Below are 13,410 nucleotides of genomic sequence, written 5' to 3'. Positions count from 1 at the left end.
GGAATCCTCACCTCACTTTCTACTTCCTCTCTACTCTCCTTTGCTCCCCACACTGCAGCCACTCTAGTGTTCTTTGTGACCCTGAACACACCAAGCTTGTAATGGGCTGAAGTGTGCCCCCAAATGCATGTGTTGAAGTCCTAAATCCCAGTACCTCAGAGTGTGACTGAATTTGCAGACAGAGTCTTTAAAGACGTAATTAAGATAAAATAAGGTCATTAGGGTAGGCCCTCGTCCAATACGACTGGTGTACTTATGTGAAGAGGAGATAAGGACACACACACACACACACACACACACACACACACACACACACACAGAAGAAAGATCATGTAAAAACACAAGAAGAATCTTTCTGCCAGCTTTTCGGGCCATTATAATGGTGCTCATGAGTGTCCTGGCTGAGGCGCTCATGAACGTCAAACGTCAACAATTCTGAAAAGAGAGGCAAATACCAGGTGCGTATTGAGCTGGGCTTCGAAGTCCTCTTCTGGTTTCTCACCGTGATGATGCAGCATGGCTACACTGGCAAATTTGAAAACATTGATGATCCCAGAGCTGGAAAAATTGTGAACCTCACGGGCAGGCTAAACAAACGTGGAGTGACTGGCTTCCGATTTGATGTGCAACTTAAAGATTTAGAAAAAGGGTAGAACAACTTCCTTCCATCCCGCCAGTTCTGTTTCACGGTACTGACAACCTCAGAGGGCACCAAGGACCAAGACGAAGTAAGATGAGAACACACAGGAGGGAAAATCCTGGGATTTGTTTTTCTAGGAATGTCATACTTATGTACAAATCAAATGGCTCAATGGCCCCCCCCCAAAAAAAAAAAGATAAGGAGAAGATGGCCATCTACAAGCCAAAGAGACAGACCTCAGAAAAAACAACGCTGCTGACACCTTGACCTCAGACTTCTGGCCTCCAGAACTGTGAGAAAATAGATTTCTGTTGTATAAGGCACCCAGTGTGTAGTGTTTGTTATGGTAGCTTTGGCAAACCAATACAAAACCTCTTTCTGTCCCAGGAACTCTGTGCTCTGTACTTTCTGATTGAAATTTTCTGCTCCCAAGTTCAGGTCAAGTATCCCCTACCTCACAGAGGCCCTTGCCACCAGTTTTAACTAAAATCAGTGCTCCCCTACCTCATCGTCCAGCTCTAGCACCTTAGCCTGCTCTGTGGTTTGCATACCTCTTCTAGCACCTGACATTATTTACTTGTCCACGTGTTTATATCCGCTTTCCTGATCTCTTCTAGAATGCAAGCTCCTTGAAGTCAGTCTCTCATTTCTTTCCACTAAATAATCTTCAATCAAGGGAATAGTTCTGGTATCTCTGAGGCTGTCGGTGCAAGGGCCAGAACTGCCGGCTTCCCTCTAGTATGATCTACAAATGCTGGTTGCTTGCTTTACTTAAACTAGCAAGAGTGGCTGGATGTTCACTTCAGCACCCTCATCTTCTCACACTCTAGTGTTTGCTCCTGCATATGTGTATCCTATGGACCATGTGTTGTTCTAGTGGAATCAGCACTCTGTATGTCGTCATGCTGGGAAGGGAGCATTAAACCTTCTCGGGCAGGGAAAGCTAATCTCCGCATAGAGTCAGAACTGGAAAGAGATTTTCCCATTGGGCAGCCATGTGGATGCCTGACATGTCTTGTGCACCCCATTTAACAACCGTCTGGCAGCAGTAGTTTAGGGATATTACTAGTTGAATTTTTTTTTTTTTCCATTATGGTGTGGACTTCATGAACACACAGAGGGTAGACTATTAGGAATGGAAGAAATTCCATTTATTGTATAACTAAATGTAATCCTGCCAGTCATTTACCAGTCAGGAAAGCTGGCCTCACAATTTCATAGGGAAATATTGTATTTGAAGATAGATGATCTTTCATAATTTTGTTCCCCGCATGGTGAACAGCAATCAGAGCTACCAGATGAAATAAAGACCCCTGATAATCTATTTTAGTTCTGGGAGGAAAAATGAAGCTGACTGAAAAAGGACAGATCAACTAGCTAATGTTTCAAACAAAGGATCTTATTAAAAATGAATAAAATGTCATGAAAATTCCAATGGTGTTTAATTTAGGTAATATTGTTACTGCCTTACAGAAACTGAAGCTCTCCACTACGTAACAGGTCACTTTTCATAGTTATTAGTATCATAGGATTTTAAAAAAGAAGTTGAAGGCAAAGCAAGGGACAGAATATTGACTATACAAATGAAAGAACAAAATGACAACACAGACTAAACTCAAAACACGTTAAGGATACCAATTTGCTAATTAGAATTTTCCTGGGGTTATTGTTGCTTTAAAACTATAGAATGCTCCATCAACAGTTTCTCTCTGTGACTCAATTCCAGATTGACAACTGCCATTTTTTTCTTAACAGATAGAGGCACTTCCTGTTCTTGGTTTTCAGATGCTAATGCTGTTTAGTGAGTACCAGAGAACCAGGTCGATGTGAACACACAGACTGATGAACGATTTATACTGTAATGGCACAAAATCAAACCCCAGCTTTGGACTTTGGTCTAACGGCAAAATTTAACATCGAGGTACTGATTAAAGTAAAACCTCCCTGTTTCAAGAGGTTTATTCATTTTTTTTAAAGGCTATTAGTAACTGAATGAGTTTACAGTTCTGAATAACTGTATGTATAGTCTATAGTAAACAACCTGAACAGCCGTTCTAAATGAGTTCTTTATATTCAGCTTCTAGAAACTTGTAATTACATTTGAAGCAGGATATGTGATACCAGAAGATATTAAGCTATTCAGCCCCAACTGCCACTTGAATTCAATGAAGGCAGTCCAGCAAGATCAGTGGAACACATGAGAAAATCACTGCAATTAATCATCTCTTAGAATTGAACTGAAGAAAGTTTTTCCTTAAAAACAAATATATTTAACTCTTTTTTCATTAGTCCTGGGCTTTTAAAATAAATTGTGATGGGGCTGCATTTTCAGCAGCAATTAATCTTTTTAGTCTTACATTTTCTATCTTGCTTGGTCATGTTAAGAAATTATAAACATAAATATTGTCATAGCATTTCAGTTTGAAAAGTGGAGGCCTGAGAAGAAAGAAAAAAAAAATGTATACTCTGATTTTCATCAACTCTAAAATCAAATGTGGGGCTACTCCAAGAATTTCTCCTCATCTCGAGCTATGAAAGCACAATCTAGGAGAAGATATATATGCCCAAGGAAATGGTTAAAAATTTGAATATGAACAATCTTTGAATAAATAGGTCATAATTTAGATGTGTTGATATTAACAAAAATATGGCAAATTTGGAAGAATTCCATTTCTAGGTAGATTGATTGAAATCTAACAGTTTGCTAATAATTTTAACAACCATAAAGGTGATCAATTTTCTTCTTCTTGCCATCATTCATTTGTTATTTCAAGAATAAAAAGGATTGAGTTTCACTTGGTTCCACAGCTAATGGCATTAAGGGTCTGAAGCTTCTTATTCATATTTAGGACTATACATTAAATTTTTCTTCTAATCCTTTATATAAGAATTAGGTCCATCCTAATTTCTTTCTGGTCTTTGCTCCCTTGAATTATGTCAATTATAATTGAAGTCAACCTTCTTCGTACAAGCCTGGGGCATGGACTAACATGAGCTGATGCTGGAAAGCCATGCAGAGGAGAGAAAGAGCCATGCAGAGGCAGCATGTGGGTGGCATTGCCATCATAAACCGCAGCACATGCTGCCCCAATGGGTCATGGCCACACAACTGGACCATTCACTGTTCTTCAAACACGCACCTCATTTGCTTGTGTTTGATGTTTGCACATGCCTTTTCCTCTATTTTCTCCAATTTCTGCCTTTTGAACTTTCAACCATCCTATAAGACCCAGCTCAAATAATTTTCTTTCATTAAAGCACCTTTAATTTACCTTCTTCATTCTCCTCCAGAGGTAACAGCTTCTTTTTAAATTTTATTTATATTTCTCTTTTGGTACACACCTAGAAGTGTGTGGTAGTTATTTTTTCCCTCTCATTCCTACTAGATTGTACGTTCTTTGAAAATAATATTATTTCTTATTTATCATCCTCCTGGAGACTTTCATTTGTTGTCTTTCAAACAGAATGTGCCTGATAATTATTAATTGACAGAGTTGGGGGAAAATAAATGTAATATTGGTGATAATATATAATCAGCATATGGATTTTATTTTTTACCTTTATTTTCTCTTCCATCCTCACAAATGGGGGGAAAAAGTGAATGCCCATATCAAGACTACATTTACAGTTAAAGAGTCCTTGAATTAGAGTAAAACAACTGAGGCTAGAATTTGCTCTTTGTGTTCAATTTGTGGCACTAATTTTTCTAGTGGCAGTTGGGGAAGTCACCAAACAGACATAACGTCACTGAAAACCAGGAGGCCAAGCATAGCTGTGGGAAAGAGAGCCCATGTTCAAAAGCAAATACCCAAAATAATAGAATCGAGGGTCTAGAAAATCACCACCATGAATGCCTTTTTTGTGGTCTCATTTTCCCCAAGGTTGCTCTGGTATGAAAGTCCTTCTTTAAGGAGATAACATGAAAAGAAATAAGTTGTGGCAAAAAAAAAAAGTCTACTCTTGTAATGGCCTTGTGTGTTCTTTGGCTATTTCAATGTAATGTTTATCTAATAAATAGCATTTCAGTGTTAAACAGTAGAGCTGTGTCTGCACTCCTGTGCCAAAAGCCTGGCCCTCCTTCAGGTCTTGCCATGCTCTTACTGCTAAAAAAGTTCTGTTTTAATGAAAAGAGATACTATGTGACTGGAGCCAGCACCAATGATGGCTGCTTAACATTTTCATACTTCTGGGTAGAATATAAGTCTTCAAATAGAATCACAAATTCGTGTGTGTGTGTGTGTGTGTGTGTGTGTGTGTGTGTGTGTACACATGTGTATGCACACGTACATGAAAAAACAATTTTAGTAAAAACTGATAGTATTTCAATAACAAAAATCACCCAGATAATACTGTTTTGAGATATAACTCTATGTAATTATAGTTGACCCTTGAACACGTGGGGATTGGGGTGACTTCCCTGCATAGTTGAAAACCCATCTAATGACTTTTGACTCCCCCAAAACTTTGGTTGACAAGAAGCCTTACTTATAATATAAATAGTCAATTACCATGTGTTTTGTATGTTTTATGTATTATATTCTGTATTGGTACAATCAAGTAAGCTAGTAAAAACATGAGGGAGAGAAAATACACTTACAGCATTTATTTTTAAAAATCCACATGTAAGTAGACCCACGCAGTTCAAACCCGTGTTGTTCAAGGTTCAACTGTGTTTCCTGTACTAAACTATTTAAGAGAGAAAGTCATCTTTGATGTGTGTTGGTGCATCTGTCTAGTAACTCAGTGACTATTTTGATGTCAACATTAAAAAAAGGGAAGAAAAAAGACTAATGTATGGTTGTGAAGTCTAAAAAAATATGCTGATTCCAGAAGACAGGGAATGAAACATGTTCAATTACCCACCTCAACCTTTATAAAGTCAACACATTCACATGTTATCTGAGTCACTTTTGAGAATGAATTTCAGAAATATAGTCTCTGAATCTTTCTATTCTCCAGTGAAGGGAAGTGTTTCTTGAGAAGAATTTGATGGATTTTCAACATGGTAACGTGAGGAGATAAATGTGAGAGGTTAAGTCAGGTGGAGATTGAGGATAAAGGAAAAAAATGGAGTACATTAAAAATTGCCTCAACTACAGAGAGAAATATATGACATTGTCTTGTGTATTTAATCTGTGTCTGTAAACACAGAAGTGTTTATGTGGTTCTACGGCAATGTTTCTGCTCAAAGTATGTGGATTTGGCTTATGGACCAGAGAGTTTCAGACTGCAATATGGGAAAGAGAAACTTGGAAGATGACTTGATTAAGGAATTATAATCACCAGTCTGAATTTCTCAATAAATCCATGCACACTTATTTGTATATTTCAGTTATTCAAAAAACTATTAGCCACCTTCTAAGAGCATAGGATAGCCACACTGAAATAAAAAGGTCTTGTCCCTGAGGAGCTTAAAATTAGTCAGATTTAAATTATGGGACTGGGTTATGCATAGTCCATATGCCCTGCAGCTGGGGCTTATTTTAATTAATTAGTTAAGTAATTAATTTTGTGGGGCAAAAGGGGTGGTTTTTATTATTGATCCTTTAACATCCAAGCTCCAGCAACCAGCAGTCTATTCCACGTAATGTCATTGCAGCAGAATTCCATTGCATGAGTATTTGTGCATGTATTCATTGAGTATCTCCTACATTCATGTAATAAATACATGCCTACTATGTGCCAGGCACAGGTTCTAGACACTGGGCCGCATGAACAGGCAGCTATTTCCTCCCACTGAATTTATACTCTTCTGGTGGAATAATTATGACAGTCGGGCCCCAAATTATCAGTCCCATAAAGTGTAAAAGAAACAGCTCCATAAAGCAAAAGTCAGATGCTAGACCAGAAAAAGAGTGGAGGAGTGCTAGGAAAGCAAAAACCGCAGATGCCTATGTGAGTCTGCATTTAACATACAGCTTGATACATCTCACGTCCGGCATCTAGCGTTTGAGCAGCTGATCCTTGTTGTTTTCCTCTTTCCTGCCTGGCTCAGCACACTCCTGGGACAGTCTCATGGTAACATGCCCTTTGCTGTAACCCGACCCCAACTCTCCTCTTTTTTATACCCTTACCTAGTGGACAGTCCCTATTCCAGTATGTAGTGGTCATGAGGACAGGATGTGCAGGTGAGTAGCAGGAGTTAGAGTGTGCAGGTGACACCAGCAGGATGAGTGGAGATGGGGCTCGGGGAGGGAAGGAATTAATTGTAAGGGAATTAGGACAACAGTACAAATAGGGACGATAGGAAAGAACAATAAATGGCAATAACGCCAATGAAATCTAAATTGTTTTAAAACAGGAAAAAATGAAGAGAAATACTATTATTATTTGTTTATTTTTAAAAGATTTTATTGGGAAATTGGGGGAGGGGAACAGCCAAGTTGTTGTCCTTCAATGTTAGTTGTAGAGGTTTAGCTAGCTCAGATCCAAGTCCAGTCGCCATCCAGCCACCCTTCAGCAGCTGACAGCCGAACAGCTCAAGGTGCCGAGTTTAATTTTAGTTGTGTGTGTGTGTGTGTGTGTGTGTGTGTGTGGGGGTGTCGGGGGAAGTGCAGCCTACCATCCAGTGCAGGAATTGAACTGGCAACCTTGTTGTTAGGAGCACGTGCTCTCACCAGCTGAGCCATCCTCCTGCCCGTCTGCAGCTCAGCGGCAGCTCAGCTCGGGTGCAGCTCACTGGCCCATGTGGGAATCAAACAGGCGATCCTGTTGCTCAGAGCTCACGCTCTTTACCAACTGAGCCACTTGGCCAGCTCCCAAATACTATTATTTTTAATGAATAAAAAGCAAAGATTTAAGTGTTATGAAGGAAAGGGATGGGAAGAAAAGTCCATAGCAGTGTTTCTAAAAGTGCTATCTTTTAGAACCCAGGACCACACTATCAGCATCAACTTGGAATTTGTTTAAAACTGTACTTTTAAGAAACCCTGAGGATAAAGCCCCCCAGGTGAATTTTATGCACAACACTGTTTAGGACTTTTGTTCTAGAGGGTGATGGATCCTACCCACCTGCGATCCATTTCTTTTATTTTTATTATTTGCTGTAGGTGTACAAAACAACTTGATGACTAGACATGTACACATCTCACAAAGTGATAACCCCAACAGGTCTACTACTCATCTCACACTGTACATAGCTATGACAATACCATAGACTATATTCCCTATGCTGTACTTTACATCCCATGACTATATATGTATTTTTAAATTATAGCTGACATTTAATACTATTTTATATTAGTTTCAGGTGTACAGAGCATTGGTTAGGCATTTATATAATTTATGAAGTGATCCCCCTGCTAAGTCTAGTACCCATCTGACACCATACATAGTTTTTACAACATTATTAACTATATTTCCCTTATTGTATTTCACATCCTATGACTATTTTGTGACTACCAATTTGTACTTCCTAATCCCTTCACCTTTCTCATCTATCCCCCCAGTGCGCCTCCCATCTAGCAACCATCAATTTGTTCTCTGTATGAGTTTATTTCTGTTTTTTTTTTCTCATTTATTCTGTTCTTTAGATTCCACATATAAGTGAGATAATATGGTATTTGTCTTTCTCAGTTTGACTTATTTGACTTAGTGTAATATACTCTAGGTTCATCCATGTTGTTGCAAAGGGTAAGATTTCATTCTTTTATATGGTAGAGTAATACTCCAATGTATAAATATACCACAATTTCTTTTTTTTTTCTGTTTTATTTGTTTATATATATTTTTAGATTCCACATATAAGTGAGATCACATTGCATCTGTCTTTTTCTATTTTATGTACTCCATTCAGCACAATACCCTCCAGGCTCATCCATGCTGCTGAAGATGGCAAGAGCCCATTGCCTTCCATGGCCAAGCAATATTCCATTGTATAGATGTACCACCTCCTCTTTATCCATTCTTCCATCGACAGGCACCCAGGCTGCCTCCACATCTTGGACATTGTAAACAATGCTGCAATGAACATATAGATGCACAAGTCCCCTTGAAGTATTTTGGGTTTCTTATGATAAATACCCAGAATGGGATTACAGGGTCCTTCTTGTTATAGCCTTTGTTTTAAAGTCTATTTTGTCTGGTATAAGTATTGCTACTCTAGCTTTTTTTTTTTCTTTTTTTTTTTTGTTTCCTTTTTTGGTTTCCATTTTCATAAGGTATCTTTTTCCATCCCTTTACTTTCAGCCTATGTGTGCCTTTCAATCTGAAGTGAGTCTCTTGTAGGCAGCATATGTAAGGGTCTTGTTTTCTTATCCATTCAGCCGCCCTATGTTTTTGATTAGAGCACTTAATTCATTTACACTTAAAGTAATTGTTGATAGATATGTAGCTATTGTCATTTTATTATTCATATTTTTAATCTTTTTTTATTTTCTTCTTTAAGAAGTCCCTCTAACATCCCTTGTAATATTGGTCGAGACAGAAGAGGCTAAGCCAGGCTAGCATACCTCGTCCAATCAATACATGTCCCAGCCTTGTCAGTGGGGCAACCCAGAGGAGGCCATGAGCAATACACAACTGTCTCTTATTGCCTTCAGAGCACTGTTTAGACATGCCATGGAGAACATAGCCCAACTCAGTGCAATCAGAGCATGTAATGTGGCAGCTGCCTCCTCAGCTCCAGTTATGTGGATCCTTGCTTCATTCAGCCTTTCAGTTTTTCAACACAAGCATGTAGGAAACTTGTGTTGCATTTACCTGATTGGCCTGAATTCCCAAATGTCTAAAAGGATGTGATTTAAGAGTCAAAGGGATACAACTGATGAAAATTTAGAAGTATTTTGCTTGTTGACCAGAGAGGTGAGAATTCTTGCTTTCAAATAGATTGACTCCTGGGTAACACCCAAAATGCAAGGACTTCTTCAATTCCACTTGTCACATTCCCAGGTTTCTCAAACTTACTGGATGTTAACGATCATTTTGAATGCGTATTTAAAGAAGGGAAATGTTTGCTAAAAATGGATTTTGGGGATTCCGAATCAGTAAGTCTAGGTCTAGGGGCAAAGGAATCCATCCCCCCAACCCCCCAAAGATACACCCACATACACACAAGTAATTCTTTTGGTCTGACATATTTGGGAGGCACTGATGTACCTTATACACCAGCTAAAGTGCATTTCCTCTTGCTCAGACACTTCCCACTCATTTCCTACTCTGCACTTTCCATCATATAGAAATGCTGACCTCTAGATTCCCCAGCTTCTGTGCACCACATACCATCTCCTCCTCTTGAAATTCTAGCCATTTTCCAACGAGTGGGATTTCTTTACTTTCCCAGTTGAAAGTGGTCTCTTTCCCTTTCTGTCTCACATGCAATTCAGCTTGTGGCACTTATTTTGTGGCACTGCTCACATTCTACCTTGGATTATGGGTAGAGTACCCATCATATCCTGTTTACTAGATTGCAAACTTGTTGAAGATAGTTACCATGTCTTCAAATAGTCCCACAGTTATAAAATGTTCGGTGTCATGTTAGCGACATTGTATTTCTTCTGAAAGTATGTTCCCCCCTTCCTTTCCCTTTTTCCTTTTTGTTTCTCTTCTGTACACAGCAACATGCTTTGCCTATAGTATGTTTACTAAATATCTGTTATACAAATAAATAACTGAAAAGGAACTTTTGGAGGCTTTTGGTAATTTGTATTATTTTCTGATCTAGATAAAACAAACTTAGAAAAAAGTATCTGGAGTCATTTAGAGTGCAGAATGGAGATGTTTTTATCCTCTAAAGGCAGCTCATAAATTACAATGCTAGAATCTTGGTCATTTAATTTGGGAACATTTTTAGAATAAACAAGCATTTAACTGAGTATATAGGAGGTATACAAAACTCTAAAGGACACAAAATAAATGGGGAAAAGTTTCTCCTATCCTTACCAACAGAGTTTTGTTTACATACTATAAAGATATGTAATACCAAATATCTTCTGATATAGTTCTATCTTCTCCCAATTGCTTCAAATTTCTATTTGATTCTATTTGTTTAGTATATTTTAAGATCAAATACAGTTTTACTCTGAATACAATAATTCTAAGGAAATTAATATCTCTCATCAATTTTTTATAGTGGTTTCCCTTAGTGGAAATTGCAGCCTATTGCCAATCATTACCAGGCACCCCAATTGTCATACAAGAGTTTGTTTTGCTTGCTTCAGGTGACATGGTTATGCTATGAATCTTATAACCCTCTGATCTCTCTCCAGTTCCTTGAGCTGAAATTAAGTTTCCTTCAATTCCATCTTCATGTATAATCCTGGCTTTGCAAGGTACCTCCTGTAAAACATCAACTTAATTGGATAATGATCACTCACCCATGTATTATTTTTATTAACATCCGTTATACAACTGGATGCAATTTCTTCAGAAATCAAGGAAGATTCTACCTGGGAAAGGGATCTCTTCCAGATATACTTTCAAGATTATATTCTAGCATTAAAACTACAAAATAGTCACATTCTGATGTTGACTATGCAACTATGACCACATGATAGCAAGCATAAATTCACATTAAAACCAAAACCAACTTTAAAAATGCACTCAATATTCCAAATGTTTCTTAACATCCAGATGTTTGGTATTATAAGAACAAAACATCTGGATAGCAACGAAACGTTTTTAATTATCACCAGGATATTTTGTTTCCTATAAGACTGTATAAGAGTCTTAAATATATTATCAAATTTTTTTCTGATAATCACCTCCACAGTCAATGTAATCAAGGTCAAGGAAATTTTAAACGTGAATTGTTTCCTGCTTTTAAACAATGCTCAGTGTTGTTGGCTCTGACCTAGCATGAATGCATAGCTTGTACATTTCTTCCTAATGCATTGCATTCCAATCTCACAAGTGAGGGCTTTAAATAGCAGCTTATCATTATGTCAGAATTCCTTAATGCTTTTACACCAGAAAGAAGGCATATAAGGAAAATAAGAAATCAAACTGCTCTAGACCATCACACTGCCATTTATGTGGTAAAGAGGATACACAATGACCTTTAAGAATCGTATTGTTTAACTATACGAGAGTGTTGGTACATTCAAAAGACAAATTCTTTAGAAATTGTCTGAACGAAGATTTATTTGGAACTGATTCTAATGCCTTTCTGTTACATAATGTCAGATATTAAAAACTTCTATGCATATGCCCTATGGCATTATATAAAAATAGCATCTCTAAGTGCAACTTAATCACCAGGTAATGTTACTGAAGGTAGAGAGGCAGGTAACATGTAACAGTAATTTGTGCCTAAGCAGCCTAAAAAAAAAAAAAAAAGGCCACCTAGTGAACTGTCTTCAGGTAGCAATCAGGTTTCTTTCATTCTTTTGAATTATAAATATAGAAAGAAGAAAAGAGGGAAAAGACCCACAAATATTTCACCTCAATTAATTTCAAAAGAATGTTGGGATGTATGTGTCAGACTCTACCACTATTAAATCTTGTAATTATAGCAAAACATCTTGCAGGATCTTGAAGCAATCATTTTCATTTTTCATTCCTACTTGTGACTAAAAATTACCATTTCAAATTTCAATGAGTAATCCACATTAACTTCGGATATTTCAGGAGTCACAGAGACCTAAAAGATAGAGTAAAATCTACAAAAGTATTCAGGTGGAGCTATATGTGGTTCTTGGATAGGATGCTGCCATGTTAGCAGTGCTTTATTTAGAATGATACATACATGGTAAATAGAAAAAAATATGCGCCTTTGATCACTCCGCAGTTACATCTATGCATATAGGACTAAAATAGCACCCGAGGCTGAAAATTCTGTGCTGTAACAAAATAATCCTTTTGTATCCTTATGGATGCAAGTCAAAAGAGCTCAGACTCTCCTTTTCCAGAAATTAAGCTCTTGGAGGGCAGAAGTCTTATCTTCATGCTTCACTGCTGCTTCACTCTGTGCCTAGAATACTACCTGGCAAATAGTAGGTGCTCACTAAATATTTGTTGTATGATTGAATGAATGATTCAATCATTCAATACGATTTCTTGAGAGTTTGATCATTGTAAGACACTGTTAGATATCAAGAGAGATGCAAAAATTGGATGAACATGCACAGGTCCATGATGAAGCTAGTCTATTATAGGAAAAAGATGTAGACAAAACTAGTTAGAAAAAAAGCCAGTGAGGGTTAACTATCATAGGAGGGATGCTCAAATGTAGGACACTAGGATACTTGGTCTTCAGGAAAAGGAGAAAAAGAACATTTCAAACCGGGGTGACCACAAAACACCCACCTCCTCTTTGCATTCCAGATAATTGAAAAAAAAAAAAAAAAGAATAAAATGGGTAGCCCTGTTTCCTTCTCAGAAAAGACAAAGGTGAAAGCAACCTAGGAAGAAAGTGGGGGAAAATCTTCAGGAAGATTAGTGATCTGTCTCTAGACATTCTAGGGAAGGAAAAAGGGACTAGTAAGATTTCACTCAACCATATGAATGGCCATTTTATTGTTATAGGATCTCTAAACTTTGGCTTTCTGGAAGGAGCTAGAGCAGAAGTGTTGAATACATTCAGAGAAGCTGTTCTGGTAACACTGGTCATCAAACCAGAAGGAGGAAATATATGTTCTCATAACAGTTCCAGTCCAGTTTTTTCAGACTCCAAAGACAGAGTGTTTGAGAAGTGCAACTTTTTTTTTTTTTTTAAAGATTTTTATTGGGGAATTGGGGGCATGGGAACAGTGCTGGGGAATTGGGGGAAGGGGAACAGACAAGTTGCTGTCCTTTTGTTCTTCAGTCTAGTTGTGGAGGATGTTGCTTCACTG

The 13,410-nt window shown here is 37.8% G+C and overlaps 1 pseudogene; it reads left to right on the top strand.

The window, feature by feature from the left end:
* Positions 1 to 379: 379 nt before the first annotated feature.
* Positions 380 to 2,137, top strand: LOC109392180 (40S ribosomal protein S15a pseudogene; annotated as a pseudogene).
* The last annotated feature ends 11,273 nt before the right edge of the window (positions 2,138 to 13,410 follow it).

The sequence above is a fragment of the Hipposideros armiger genome, unplaced genomic scaffold (genome assembly GCF_001890085.2).
Source record: "Hipposideros armiger isolate ML-2016 unplaced genomic scaffold, ASM189008v1 scaffold_318, whole genome shotgun sequence".
NCBI classification, from domain to species: domain Eukaryota; kingdom Metazoa; phylum Chordata; class Mammalia; order Chiroptera; family Hipposideridae; genus Hipposideros; species Hipposideros armiger.
Note: the sequence above shows the minus strand (reverse complement) of the source record. Positions and strands in the feature narration are given on the sequence as shown.